The 13150-nt window shown below is 35.3% G+C and overlaps 1 non-coding gene across 1 annotated transcript; it reads left to right on the forward strand.

Moving 5' to 3' along the window:
* Positions 1-12751: 12751 nt before the first annotated feature.
* Positions 12752-12856, forward strand: LOC117283660. Its single transcript, XR_004514690.1, has one exon. It is a non-coding gene; the product is annotated as a U6 spliceosomal RNA (small nuclear RNA).
* The last annotated feature ends 294 nt before the right edge of the window (positions 12857-13150 follow it).

The raw sequence follows: 13150 nt of genomic DNA on the forward strand, positions 1-13150 counted from the left end.
GTGGCAGTGATGGTGGCAAGAGTTTACTCATCAGACTACATGATATAGGTTCCACATTTTAATTTTAGCAGCTGTGTTTATCATGTTAAGACTAAATAGTACAGAGGACATGAGCATGAGCAAATTTATTAATTTAAGCTTCTCTTTCCTTTTTTCATTTGTACAGCATTGATAAACTTGATCTCTTTTTGCTCCTCAAGGCACATTTTCTAAATATATTCTGCTCCAAATGCATTATTGAATGCTCTTACGGCTGCTTATGCATGGTACCCCAGCAATCACACATGAGGACCCTCATCCACTGATTTTTATCAGGCAACATCTAAAAGGAAAATACAAATCTTTCTAGAGAGTTCAGATATAGGGATATGAAGCAGGGAATTAGTTGCAAAATCTTGCAGTGGCTGGAGAAACAACATAAAGAAGATGGCATTGCCTGGAAGTCAGGAAGCAGCTCCCAGCAAAAACATAATCTAAAGGGGCAAAGCAAATATTAGCATCAGATCCAGATGTAGCAGAAAAATTTTTTCTTTTTATTGAGTTTATTGGTACATTTTAGGCATACAGTACAGTTACATTCATTATTGGGATCTTGTACCTTTACATGACCGGTCTTGGTTCTCATTTTTTTCCCCCTTGTCCCTGCCCTCCCTTCATGCCCTCCTTCCCTCCCCATTTACAAACACTTTAGTTCCATTTTCTCATATTTTTTTCTTTTCTCTTATTCCCTTTTCCCTACCCTTCCCACTTTCCCTACATCTTTAGCCCTTTTCTTCCTATTTCACATTGTTAATTATCTCATTAGGATCTTTTGTACTATTATAGTTTTTCAAACCAGAAAAACTATTCGGTATTTACATATGTGTGACTTATTTATTTCACTTAGGAGTATATCCTCAATATGTATCCATTTTCCTATAAATGAATCTAATTTCCAATCTTTGTGGCTGAGTAGTATTCCATTTTATAGAAAAACCACATCTTTATCCAAACTCCAACTGATGGGCAAATGGACTGTTTCCAAGTCTTAGCTATTACAAACTGTAATGCTATAAACATGGGTGTGTATATATCACTCTGGTATGATTTTAATTCTTTTGGAAAGATACCCAGAAGAGGGATGGCTGGGTCAAATGGAACTCTAGTCCCAGCTCTTTAAGGTATCTCCATATTGATTTCCTTAGTGGTTGCACCAGTCTGCACTCCCACCAATAATGGAAAAAGTTTCCTTTCTCCCCACAACCCCACCAACATTTGTTATTGTTTGATTTCTTGATGGCAGCCATTTTTTGTGGAGTGAGGTGGAATCTCAGTGTTGTTTTCATCTGCATCTCTCGAGTGACGAGTGATGTGGAACATTTTTTCATATATTTACTTGCTGCTTTTACTTCTTTGTCTGAGAAATGTCTGTTCATTTCAGATGCCCATTTTTGAATTGGGTCTTTATATTTGGGGGGCTGATTGTTTTGAGTTCTTTATATATTCTAGATAATAGTCCTTTGTCTGAGGTAAAAATTTTTTCCGACATTGTAGGTTGTCTCTTAGTTCTGTTGATGGTTTCTTTTGCATTGCAGAAGCTTTTTAATAAGATGAGGTCCCAGTTGTTGATTCTTTCTTGTAGTTCCTGTGCTACTGAGGATTTGTTCATAAAGTCTTTTCCTATGCCAGTGTCTTCAAGAGTTCTGCCTAACTTATCTTCTAGCAAGTTTAGTGTTTCTATTTTAATATTTAGATCTTTAATCCCCTTGGATTTTAATTTAGTGCTTGGTGAAAGATAAGGGTTCACTTTTAATCTTTGGCAGATTGTGATCCAGTTTTTCCAACACCATTTATTAAAGAGGCTATCTTTCCTCCAGTGGGGACTGTCAGCTCCTTTGTCAAAGATGAGGTAGCTGAGTGCATCTGGAGTTGTTTTTGTGTCTTCCAATCTGTTCCACTGATCCTCAGGTCTGTTTCTTTGCCAGTACCATGCTGTTTTTATCACAGTGGCTTTGTAGTATAGTTTCAAATTGGGAATTGTTATACCTGCTGCCATGTCTCTAGGATAGCTTTTGCTATTCTAGGTTTCTTATGGTTCCAAATGAATTTTTGGATTCTTTTTTCTAGTTCCGTGAAATATAGTGTTGGTATTTCAATTGGCATTGCATTGAATCTGTATAGCAGTTTTGGTAGTATGGCCATTTTCACTATGTTGATTCTTCCTACCCAGGAGCAGGGGATATCGGATATCTTAATATCCTCTTTGGTTTCTTTTTTTTTAGAGTGCTGTTGTTTTCAGTGCTTCTTTTGTTAGATTGATTCGTAGATACTTTTTTTTTTTTGGATGCTATTGTGAAAGGAATTGTTTCCCTAATTTCTCTCTTAGTGAGTCTGTTATTTGTGTATAAGAAGGCTATTGATTTTGGGGTGTTGACCTTGTATCCTGCTACTTTACTAAGTGTCAATTAAGTCTAGAAGTCTTTCGGTGGCGTTTTTTGGGTCTTCAATGTAAAGTATCATATCGTCAGCAAATAATGACAGTTTAACTTCTTCCTTTCCTATCTTCATTGCTTTAATTTCTTTCTCTTGTCTAATTGCTATGGCTAATGTTTCCAGAACTATATCGAAGAGGAGTGGTGATAATGGGCATCCTTGTCTTGTTCCTGATTTTAACATGAAGGTTTTCAGTTTTTGGCCATTTAATATGATGTTGGCTGTTGGTGTTTCATAGATAGCCTTTATTTAGTTGAGATATAGACCATCTATTCCATTTTTTTGCAGGGTTTTTAATCATAAATGGGTGTTGAATTTTGTCAAATGCTTTTTCTTAGCAGAAATTTTGGAATGATCACATCAGAGAATTTAAATTAATTATAATTAATATGCTAATGTCACTAATGAAAAAAGTAGATTGCATGGAAGAGCACATGGATAATGTAGGCAGAGAGGGAGAAAGTCTAAGAAGGCATCAAAATAAAATTCTAGAAATAAGTTGAAACATGGTAGCAGAAATAAATGCCTTTTATGGTCTCAGTAAGCTAGACATGGCTGAAGGAAGAATCAGTGGGCTTGAAGATAGGTCAACAGAAACTTTCTGAGTTAAAAAGCAAAGAGAAATAAAAGTGGAAAACTGGAACAGAATATATAAGAACTGTGGGACAACAACAAAAGATGTAGCATAGCCATAATGGGAACACAAGGAAAAAGTATTTGAAGAAATAATGGCTGAGAATTTTCCAAAACTAACAGACCCTGAACCATATATTTAGGAAGGTTAGGGAGCATCAGCATCGGGAGGATAAATACTTTAAAAAGTCACATTTATGTGCATTGTATTCAGACTACAGAAAATCAAAGAGAAATTGTGAAAGAGGTCAGAGGAAAACTTGTTACCTGTAAAGAAACAAGGATAAAAATTACATTATACTTCTTTTTAGAAATGATGCAAGGAAGAAAAGAATAGAACAAAGTGTTAAAAAGTTGAAAAAAAAAAGCCATCCACATAAAATTTTATATCCAGTAAATTGTCTTTGTAAAAAAAGGACAAATAAGGTACTTTTAGCCAAAACAACTGATGGAGGCAGGTTTTGTGTGTGTGTGTGTGTGTGTGTGTGTGTGTGTGTGTGTGTATTTCTTCCAGTAGACCTGTCTTGTAAGAAATGTAAAAAAGATTTCTTCAGAGGGAAGGAAATTATACAGGTCACAAACTTGGATCTAGATAAAGGAAGGAAGAGAGAAAAGATATAGTAGTAAAATATTTTCTTCTTAAATGATATAATAGCTTATTTAAAATAATATATTGGATAATATAGCTTACAGATAAATGTGACATAAATGGCAGCAATATAAGGGATGCAAAGTAGTAGAGTATTTTTATCGTTAAGTTTATTGGTACAATTTAGATATACATAATCGTATTCATTGTATGGAATTTGTACCTGTACATGATACATCCTGATTCATATTTTTTCCATTCTCCTCCCTTCCCTACTATCTTCCTTCCCCTTTTTATTTATAAGAGCTTTGTTTCCATTTTATCTTCTTTCTCAATTTTTTTCTTTTCCCTTTCTTCCTTTTCCTCTCCTCCCTCCTTTGTATCTCTTCCTATTTGGACATTTTCTTCCTATTTTACAATATCTGTTAACCGTTTTGGTTCTTATTTACACTTTCAGTTTGTCTCCCCAGAGAAACAATGTGATATTTACACATGTGTGTGATTTATTTCACTTAAGCATATGGTCTTTTTTTTATGTTTTAATTTTTTTATCCAGTATTACATTTTACATTTTACGTGAACATTAAATAAATATATGTTTTTATCATTTTGTTATATATATTATCAAATCTTTCTTTTCCCATTAGGCTTCCCCTTTCTGCTTTATTTTTTATCTCTTTTATGTATTTATTTATTTTTCTCACTGAGTTTATTGGTACATTTTAGGTATACAGTACAGTTACATTTATCATTCAAATCTTGTACCTTTACATGACAGATCTTGGTTCTCATTTTCCCCCCATAACCTTGCCCTCCCTTCACCCCCTCCACCCTTCCTATTTACAAAGACTTTGTTTCCATTTTTTCATTTTCTCATAGATTTTTTCCCCCTTATTTCCTTTCCCCTACCCTTCCCACTTCCCCTACAACTTTAGCCCTTTTCTTCCTTTTTCACATTGAAGAATATGGGCTTTAGGTGCATCCATTTAGCTACAAGTGTCTCAAGTTTATCTTTCTTTATGGCAGAGTAATGCTGTATTGTAAACAAACAAACAAACAAACACAACCCACGTCTTCTTTATCCATTCATTAGTTGATGGACATTTGGATTGTCTCCAAGATTTAGCTATTACAAGATGTTCTGGCCTGGGATTTAGCTCAGTGGTTTGGTGGCCTGCCTTGCAAGCGCAAGGACCCGAGTTCAATCCCCGGTAACAAAAAAAAAAAGATGTTCTGCTATGAGCATGGGTGTGCATATATCACTGTAGTATGATGCTTTTAATTCTTTCAGGAAGATTCTGAGAAGGCAGATACCTGGGTCAAATGGAACCTCTAGTCCTAATTTTTTGAGGAATCTCCGCACTGATTTCCACAGTGGTTGCACCCATATACCAACAGTGGAGAAGGGTTCCTTTCCTCCATATCCCTGCTAGCATTTGTTGTTGATTTCTTGATAGTAGCCATTCTTTCTGGTATGAGATGGAATCTTAGTTTTGCTTTAATTTGCTTTTCTCAAATGACCAGTGATGTTGAACATTTTTTCATATATTTATTTGCCATTTGTACTTTTTCATCTGAGAAGTGTGTATTCATCTCACATGACCATTTTTGGATTGGGTCTTTAAATTTGGGGGATGTTGAGTTTTTTCAGGTCTTTCCATATCCTAGATATCAGTCTTTTATCTGAGGAACAGCTGGCAAAATTTTCTTCCCACTCTGTTAGTTCTCTCTTTACTCTGTCAGTGATTTCTTTTTCTCTGCAAAAGCTTTTTAATAAGCTGAGATCCCAGTTGTTGTTTCTTTTTAATATTTCCCATGCTACTGGGGCTTTGTTCTTAAAGTCTTTGCCTACTCCAGAGTCTACATTTATGTCTTAAAGAGTTCTATTTATGCTCTCTTCCAGCAGATTTAGTGTTTTTGTTTTAATATTTAAATCTTTGATCTATTTTGATTTTAGTTTAGTGCGTAATGAGAGACATGGGTCTAGTTTTAGTTTTTGGCAGTACAAAGCCAGTTTTTCCAGCACCGTTTATTAAAGAGGCTATCTTTCTTTCAATAAAGGTGTTTGGCCTCTTTGTCAAAGATAAGGTGGCTAAGTGTGTTTGGAGTTGTTTCTGCATCTTCTATTCTATTCCATTGATCCTTGGACTTATTTGTTTTTCTTTCCATTACCATGCTGTTTTTAATCACAATAGTTCTGTAGTATAATTTCAGGCCAGGGATTACAATACCCCCTGCTTTGCCTTTGTTGCTTAGAATTGTTTTTGCTATTGTTGTTCTTTTCTGATTAGAAATGAATTTTTGGAACGTTTTCTCTAGCTCTGTGAGGTATGCTATTAGTATTTGATTAGATTGCATTAAATCCATATAGCAGTTTTGGGAATATGGCTATTTTCATTGTGTTGGTTCTTCTCAAGTATTGTGATCAGGAAAGTATATGTGAGGAATTTTTTGGAATGGTGGCAGTTTTCAATTTCTTGATAGAGTAGCTTTCATAGAGGTGTTCATAGCCACTTTTAGTATAATGTCATGGTTGTTAAATGGCTATATGTAGCAGTCTGGGTTTCACACAGAATAAATCTGGATCTTTTGAAGGACTGCCCTAGTTGTTTTGGCAAATGGCATTTATGTCTCAATGACTAGGATTGCATTGCATGGCATAGCTTGTTGCAGAGGAGTGTAGGGAGTGGAATATTTTTAAGTGGACATACTGTCACTCTGAACATTAACAGAGTTCCATTAGGAAGACAGTGAACAGATTGTGGGTGGCTGTATATAAGTTGGGGTAATGCTAGCCTATTTAGTAAGGAAATTCCAAAATTTATTTATTTATTTACATATGTTGAACCATCCTTGCATCTCTTGGGTGAAGCCTATTTGGTCATGATATCATGATATGTAATCTTGTTGATGATTTTTAAGATTCTGTTCGCCAATATCTTGTTGAGGATTTTTGCATTTTGTTAAAGAGATTGGCCTGTACGTTTTGTTTTTGGTTGGATCATTGTCTGGTTTTGGAATCAGGGTAATGCTTGTTTCCAGGATGACTTTGGGAGTATGTACTCCTTCTCTTTCAATTTCATAATAGATCTTGAGGACACAAAACAATTTTCTATGTCACTTAAATTTCAAAGTGACTATTCCTAGTCAGTGGTCATCATTCCATAATATTATTCTGCAATTCTATAGAGCAATGGAATGTCTGTTTCCACTGGGCAGGAGGGAAGAAAGGGTAGAGAAAAGTGCCTTAGCCACTATGGCCAAGAAATGACACACATCACTATTGTTCACGTTTCACTGGCGAGAACTAATCACATGGTTGTATCTGAGAGTAAGTGGCCCTGGGAAATGCTTGAGCATCTGCTTCCAGTGACAACTGTATACCTGGAAAAGAATATATTTCTTTCCTTTTGTATTTTATGTTTTGATTACATAATGTTTACATTCCTTATGTGGAGCTGATACATGTACATAACACATCTTAATTCTGGTTTTTGTCTTTCCTTTCCCATCCCTTTACACTCTTTATCCTTTTTCCCCATTTGAGAAAGCTCTGTCTCTCTACTTCCTATTATCTGTCTTTTATTTTACTCTTTATTTACAAGTTGAGTTTCTTGTATAAGAGAAACCATGCAATATTTAAGCTTGTTTGCCTGGATTATTTCACTTAGTAGTATGGCCTCAAAGTGTATCCATTTTCCAACAAAATATTCAAATTTATTTTTCTTTATGGCTGAATAGTACTCCATTGTGTGTAATTACAATGTTGTCTTTATTTATCTGTTGATGGACCTATAGTCCATTTCCAGGATTTAGCTATTATGAATTGTGCTGCTATAAACACAAGTATGCATGTATCACAATAATATGATGTCTTTAACTCTTTCAGGAAAATTCCTAGAAGGGGTATAGCTGGGTCAAAGAGAATTTCTATTTGAAGTTTCTTTGAAGAATCTCCATATTGATTTCCACAGTGATGATACTAGCTTACACTCACCTCAACAATGTAGAAGAATTCCTTTTTCCTTGAAGCCTCACCAGCATTTGTTATTGTTCAATTTCCTGATGATGGCCATTTTTCAGGGGCAACAGGGAATCTCAGTGTTGTTTTAATTTGCATTTCTCTAGTGACCAGTGATGTTAAGCATTTTTTCATGTATTTATTAGCCATCTGTACTTCTGTGAAGTGTGTATTCATTTCACGTGTCCCTTTTTTGGTTGACTCTTTTATTTCAAGGTTCTAATTTTTTTGAGTTCTTTATGTGTTCTAGATATCGTTCCTCTCTCTGAGGAATAACTGACAAAATTTTCCCCACTTTGTAGGCTTTCTTTTCACTTTGTTAGTTGTTTCTTTTGCTGTGCAGAAAGCCTTTTAATGGATATGTCTCATTTGTTGATTCTCAGAGACATTCCCTGTGGAACTGGGGCTCTGTTCAGAAAGTCCTTGCCTATACCTATGACTTCAAGAGTTTTATCTATTTTATCTTCTAGTAGGTTCCTTGTCTCTGTTAATATTTAGATTTTTGAGTCAGTTTAATTTTAATGTAGTACATTGTAAGGGGTGTGGGTCTCAATTCAATCTTCTATGTGTGGATAGCCAGTTTTTATGAACACCATTAATTAAAGAAGCTATGTTTCCTTCAATGTGTATTTTTGGTTCCTTTGTCAAAGATCAAATAGTTGAATGTGCCTGGGTTGTTTCTGCATTCTCTATTCTGTTCCACTGACTGTCATGTCTGTTTTTGTGTCAGTACTATGCTATTTTTTTTTTAAATCACTGTAGGTTTGTGCTATGACTTCAAGTCCAAAATTGTGATACCTCCACCTTTGTTCTTGTTGCCCTGGCTTGCTTTTGCTATTCTGGGTTTCTTCTGGATCCATGTAAATCTTGGGATTATTTTCTGTAGTTCTTTGAAAAATGCTGTTGGTGTTTTGATTGGGATTGCATTAAATCTCTGTATTAGTTTTGGAAGCATGGTCATTTTGATTATACTGGTTTGTCTATCCAGGAACAGGGATTTTCTGATCTTTGATTTTCTTTTCAGCATACTGTTTCTGTCAGAGAGGTCTTTCACTTCTTTACTAGGCTAGTTCCTAAGGTTTTAATTTTTATTGGTGGCGATCATGAGATATTTGTCCTTGCTTCTGATTATGTGATGTACTACCTTTATTGAATTGCATACGTTGAACTATCCTTGCATCCCTGAGATGAAATCTACTTGGTCACAATATATGATCTTTTTGATGATTTCTTGCATTCTGTTTGCCAGTATCTTGTTGAGGTTCTTGTATCTGTATTTGTTAAAGAGATTGGTCTCTAGTTCTTTTTTGGTTGGATCTTTGGTTTTGGAATCATAGTAATGCTTGATCCCAGGAATGACTTTGGGGATACTTGTTTCAATGAATTTCATTAAGGAGCTTGAGAAATATTGGTGTTAGGTCTTTCCAAAAGTTCTTGTAGAATTCAGCATCTGAATTAATGATGAATCAATCTGGACTTAGGCTTTTCTTGATAGGTTTTTCTGAAGCGCTGCTTCAATTTTTTTGCCTTTTATTGAATTATTTGGGTTTTTTATGTTTTTGGTAATTGTTATGTATCTAGGAATCATCCATTTGTTCTGAATTCTCCAGTTTATTGGTGTACAGGTTTGTGAAGTAGTTGTTAATAATATTGATTTTGTTAGTTCCTGTTGTGACCTTTTTCATTTTCTAATTGCACTCTCTGTTAGATTGGCTGAGGGTTTGTCAATTTTGTTTATTCTTCTGAAGAACCAACTTTTTGATTCATGGATAGTTTGCATTGTGTTTTTTGGTCTCAATTTCATTGACTTCTGCTCTGTTCTTAATAATCACCTTCCTTGTGCTAGCTTTTGGTTTGGATTGTTCTTGTTTTTCTTGGACCTTGATGTGCATCATTAGGTGATTTATTTGGCCTCACTCTGTATTTTCAATGTGGGCATTCACATCTATAAACTTCAATCTTAAGGAAGCTTTTATTGTATCCCATAAATTCTGGTATGTTGTCCTGGAATTATAATTTAGTTCTAGGAACTATCTTATTTCTTCCTTGACTTATTCTGTAACCCTTTGTTTACTTAAAATTTATTGTTTAGTTTCCATGTAGTTGCATAATTTCTGTGTTTTCATTTGTTATTGATTTCTAGTTTCATTGTACTACAATCTGATAATATGTATAGTATAATTTGAATTTTTTACATTTATTTAAGCTTGCTTTATTTGCTAGCATGTGGTCTATTTTGGAGAAAGTTCATGTGCTGCTAAAAGGAATATATATATTCTGTTAGGTGGAACACTTCGCAATATCTATGATGTCCATCTGTTCAAATATTTTATTCAACTCTGATATTTCTTCTTTGTTTTTGTCTAGTTAACTTGTCTATTTATGACTGTTGGGTATTGTGGCCCCCCCACTATAATTGTGTTTATGTTTGTCTGGTTTTTTACACCTGGTAGTACTTGTTTTGTAAAGTTGAATGCACCATTGTTCAGTGCATATATGTTAATAACTGTTATCTCTTCCTGTTGGATTGTTTCCTTAACTAATATGTAGTGATCTCCTTTGCCTTTTTTTGGTTAATTTTGACTTGAAGTTCATTTTATCTGAATATAGACTAGCTATACCAGCTTTGTTTCAAGTTCCTGTTGCATGGATTTTTAATTTTTATTATTTGATTTTGAATTTATGAGTTTGTTTTTTGGGTTAAATGTGTTTTTTTTGTGTGGCATACATTGGATTTTGTTTCTTGATCCATTCTGCCAGGCTGTGTCTTTTGATTAAAGAATTGAGAGCATTCACATTGAAAATCATTACTGATAGGTATTGACTTATTCCTGTCATTGCCTTATTTTCTTGTTGCTTAGTCCTAATTTTCCTTTCTCTCAACTGTTCACCTGCTTGTTATATTCATTCAGTTAGACTTTTAGTTATTATTAGCTTCATTCTCTTTCTAGGATATCCTTCAGATTTTTAGAGTGCTAGTTTGGTGGTCCTGAATTTCTTTAGATGCTCTTTATCATGAATATATCTTATTTCTCCATCACATTTGATGAATCATTTTGCAGCATATATCAGCCTGAGTTGGAAATTGTTTCCTTTTAGGGCTTAAATCACTTTACTCTAAGCTCACATGCCCTTTAAGGTTTGTGTAGTTCTAATGGATTTACCTATGTAAGTGTTTCGTTGCTTTTCTCTAACTTCTTTTAAGATTCTCTTCCTGTGCTGAACTTCTGGGATTTTGACTATGTATGGTGCGCTTTGGAGAGATTCTTTTCTGATTGTGGCTATTTAGGGTTCTGAATGTTTCACTTCTCTGTATGTTAATTTCTTTGCCCTTATGGGAAATTTTTCTGTTATTATTTCAGTAACAGATTTTTAAAAAAATGCCATAAGTGGCTGGGTGTGGTGGCACGCGCCTGTAATCCCAGCACTCAGGAGGCTGAGGCAGGAGGATCGCTGTGAGTTCGAGACCAGCCTGGACTACACAGTGAGTTCCAGAGCAGTCTGAACTGCATAGTGAGACCCTGTCTCAAAAAACAAAACAAACAAACAAAAGCCATATGTGCTGTCTTTTGATTTTTTACTAATTCCAATTTGTTGAGGACAAAAGGAGAAATAAGGCCTAATTGGCCTCTGCTGTGAGCACAAAGGAGAAAAGCTGCACTCTAGGGCAATTGCATATTAGGAAAAAGTTAAGACAGCTAAAGTTAAGTTGTTTACCAGAGAATACACTAATGGATTTTGGAATCCAGATGAAGCTTGTGTTTCCTGGCTTTTTTTTGTGCCCGTGTTTGGGTGAATAAAAGTGAGGTGAGCCAAAGGCTCAGGGCTCCTCTGCCCCCCCACATGTTAAGCTGACTCTGTGTCTCTGTTATTCATCCTCATTCAGCTCTGGTTCACAGAGGAACAAAGAAGTGGATCTAGATCCTAGAGCAAGGCCAGTTGGGTGAGTAAGCTACATGTGGTGCCCCAGTGTGGGGCTTGGGGCCCAGGCTCACCTACAGTTGACCCCGGAACAGAGACATGAGACCAAGTTCACCTACACCAATTAATCTTAGATTAATCTTCTTTCTTTCATCTAGGAGCTGTCAGAGCAAATTTTCACGTTCTCTAGTGATTTTACGGTATCTCTCATTCATTGGTCACTAACCAGAGCCCTGTCTTCTAGATCTAACACTGACTTCATTTTAGTTACTTCTGCTGCCTGTACATTTGATAGAATCTTTAATCTACTGAATGTTTATTTGGATCCTCTTTATGGACTCTAATTCTTTTCCATGCTGGTCATTCATGTTTTGTATTATTTTGTAAAGCTTTTTTTAAAAATTATCTTCTATAGATTTGCTGATCATTTTTAAAAATTTGGTCCAATATCTTGTTACTTAAATCTTCTGTAGGCATGCCAAATGCACAGTTGATCTGTTTTATTTCCTCTGATATCCTTTCAGGTAATTACACGGCTTTTGGTCTCTTCCCCTTCAATGTCCCATGGATCAGCTTTGGGGATTAGGAAGTTTTTGGAGGCATTTTGTTGGCATGCCTCCTCATGTTTCTATTTTTTGTTTCTTGTTTGTTTTTAATTTTGAGGCTTATTGGTTCATTGTAGTAAAAAGCTTTGTTTCTAGTTAAAGACCTCTTCAGTTTTATCTACTTTTCAGTGTTGTTCTATGGGCATGGCTAATTTTTACCTTTACCTCTGTCCTAGGATCCACCCAATCCATTTACTTGGAATGCAAGAGTCCAGTATATTTGGCTCAGTTCCAAGTTCTCCAGGAAATAGCCACAGTATTAACGACTCCATGGTAATTCAGATATTGGCATCCCATGAAAACCAGTTAACACCAACAGCTATATCACCTTGAGTATAGTAATAAAATCAGCATTAATTATACTGAGTATTGACAGACCCCAAAGACCAATAATATACCATCCTTATCCATAGAAAAGAGATCAGTAGCTGGGGGTTTAGCTCAGTGATTCCGCCACCTGCTTCACAAGCGCAAGGACCTGAGTCTGATCCCTGGTACAAAAAAAAAGAAAAAGAAAAGAGATCTGTATATACTAAAATTGCAGTGATACAGAGAAGATTAGTATGGTCCCTGTGCAAGGATGACATGCAAATTTGTGAAGTTTTCCATATTTTGCACCCCCCCAAAAAAAGAGATCTATAATTACAGTGTGAACACTAAGACAAACCGAACATTGACTGAAATATCTACTAAGTGGAAGAGTTTTACCTCTGCTAAAGTAAATTTAAGTAGCTATCCAGAGATTCATAAAGACTAGTAGCCATGCTAGTGAAGGTAGAGTGGGTATGGAACAGGAGAATGAAAAAAAATCAAAGTTTGAGAAATTAATAAACTGGATATGAGAAGAGAAAAGCGAGGTGGGTTTATTGAGTAAAAGGAAATTAATAATGTTAGAAAAACAATTAAAGG

Source organism: Fukomys damarensis, unplaced genomic scaffold, assembly GCF_012274545.1.
Source record: "Fukomys damarensis isolate Sample0158 unplaced genomic scaffold, DMR_v1.0_HiC HiC_scaffold_28, whole genome shotgun sequence".
In the NCBI taxonomy this organism is placed as follows: domain Eukaryota; kingdom Metazoa; phylum Chordata; class Mammalia; order Rodentia; family Bathyergidae; genus Fukomys; species Fukomys damarensis.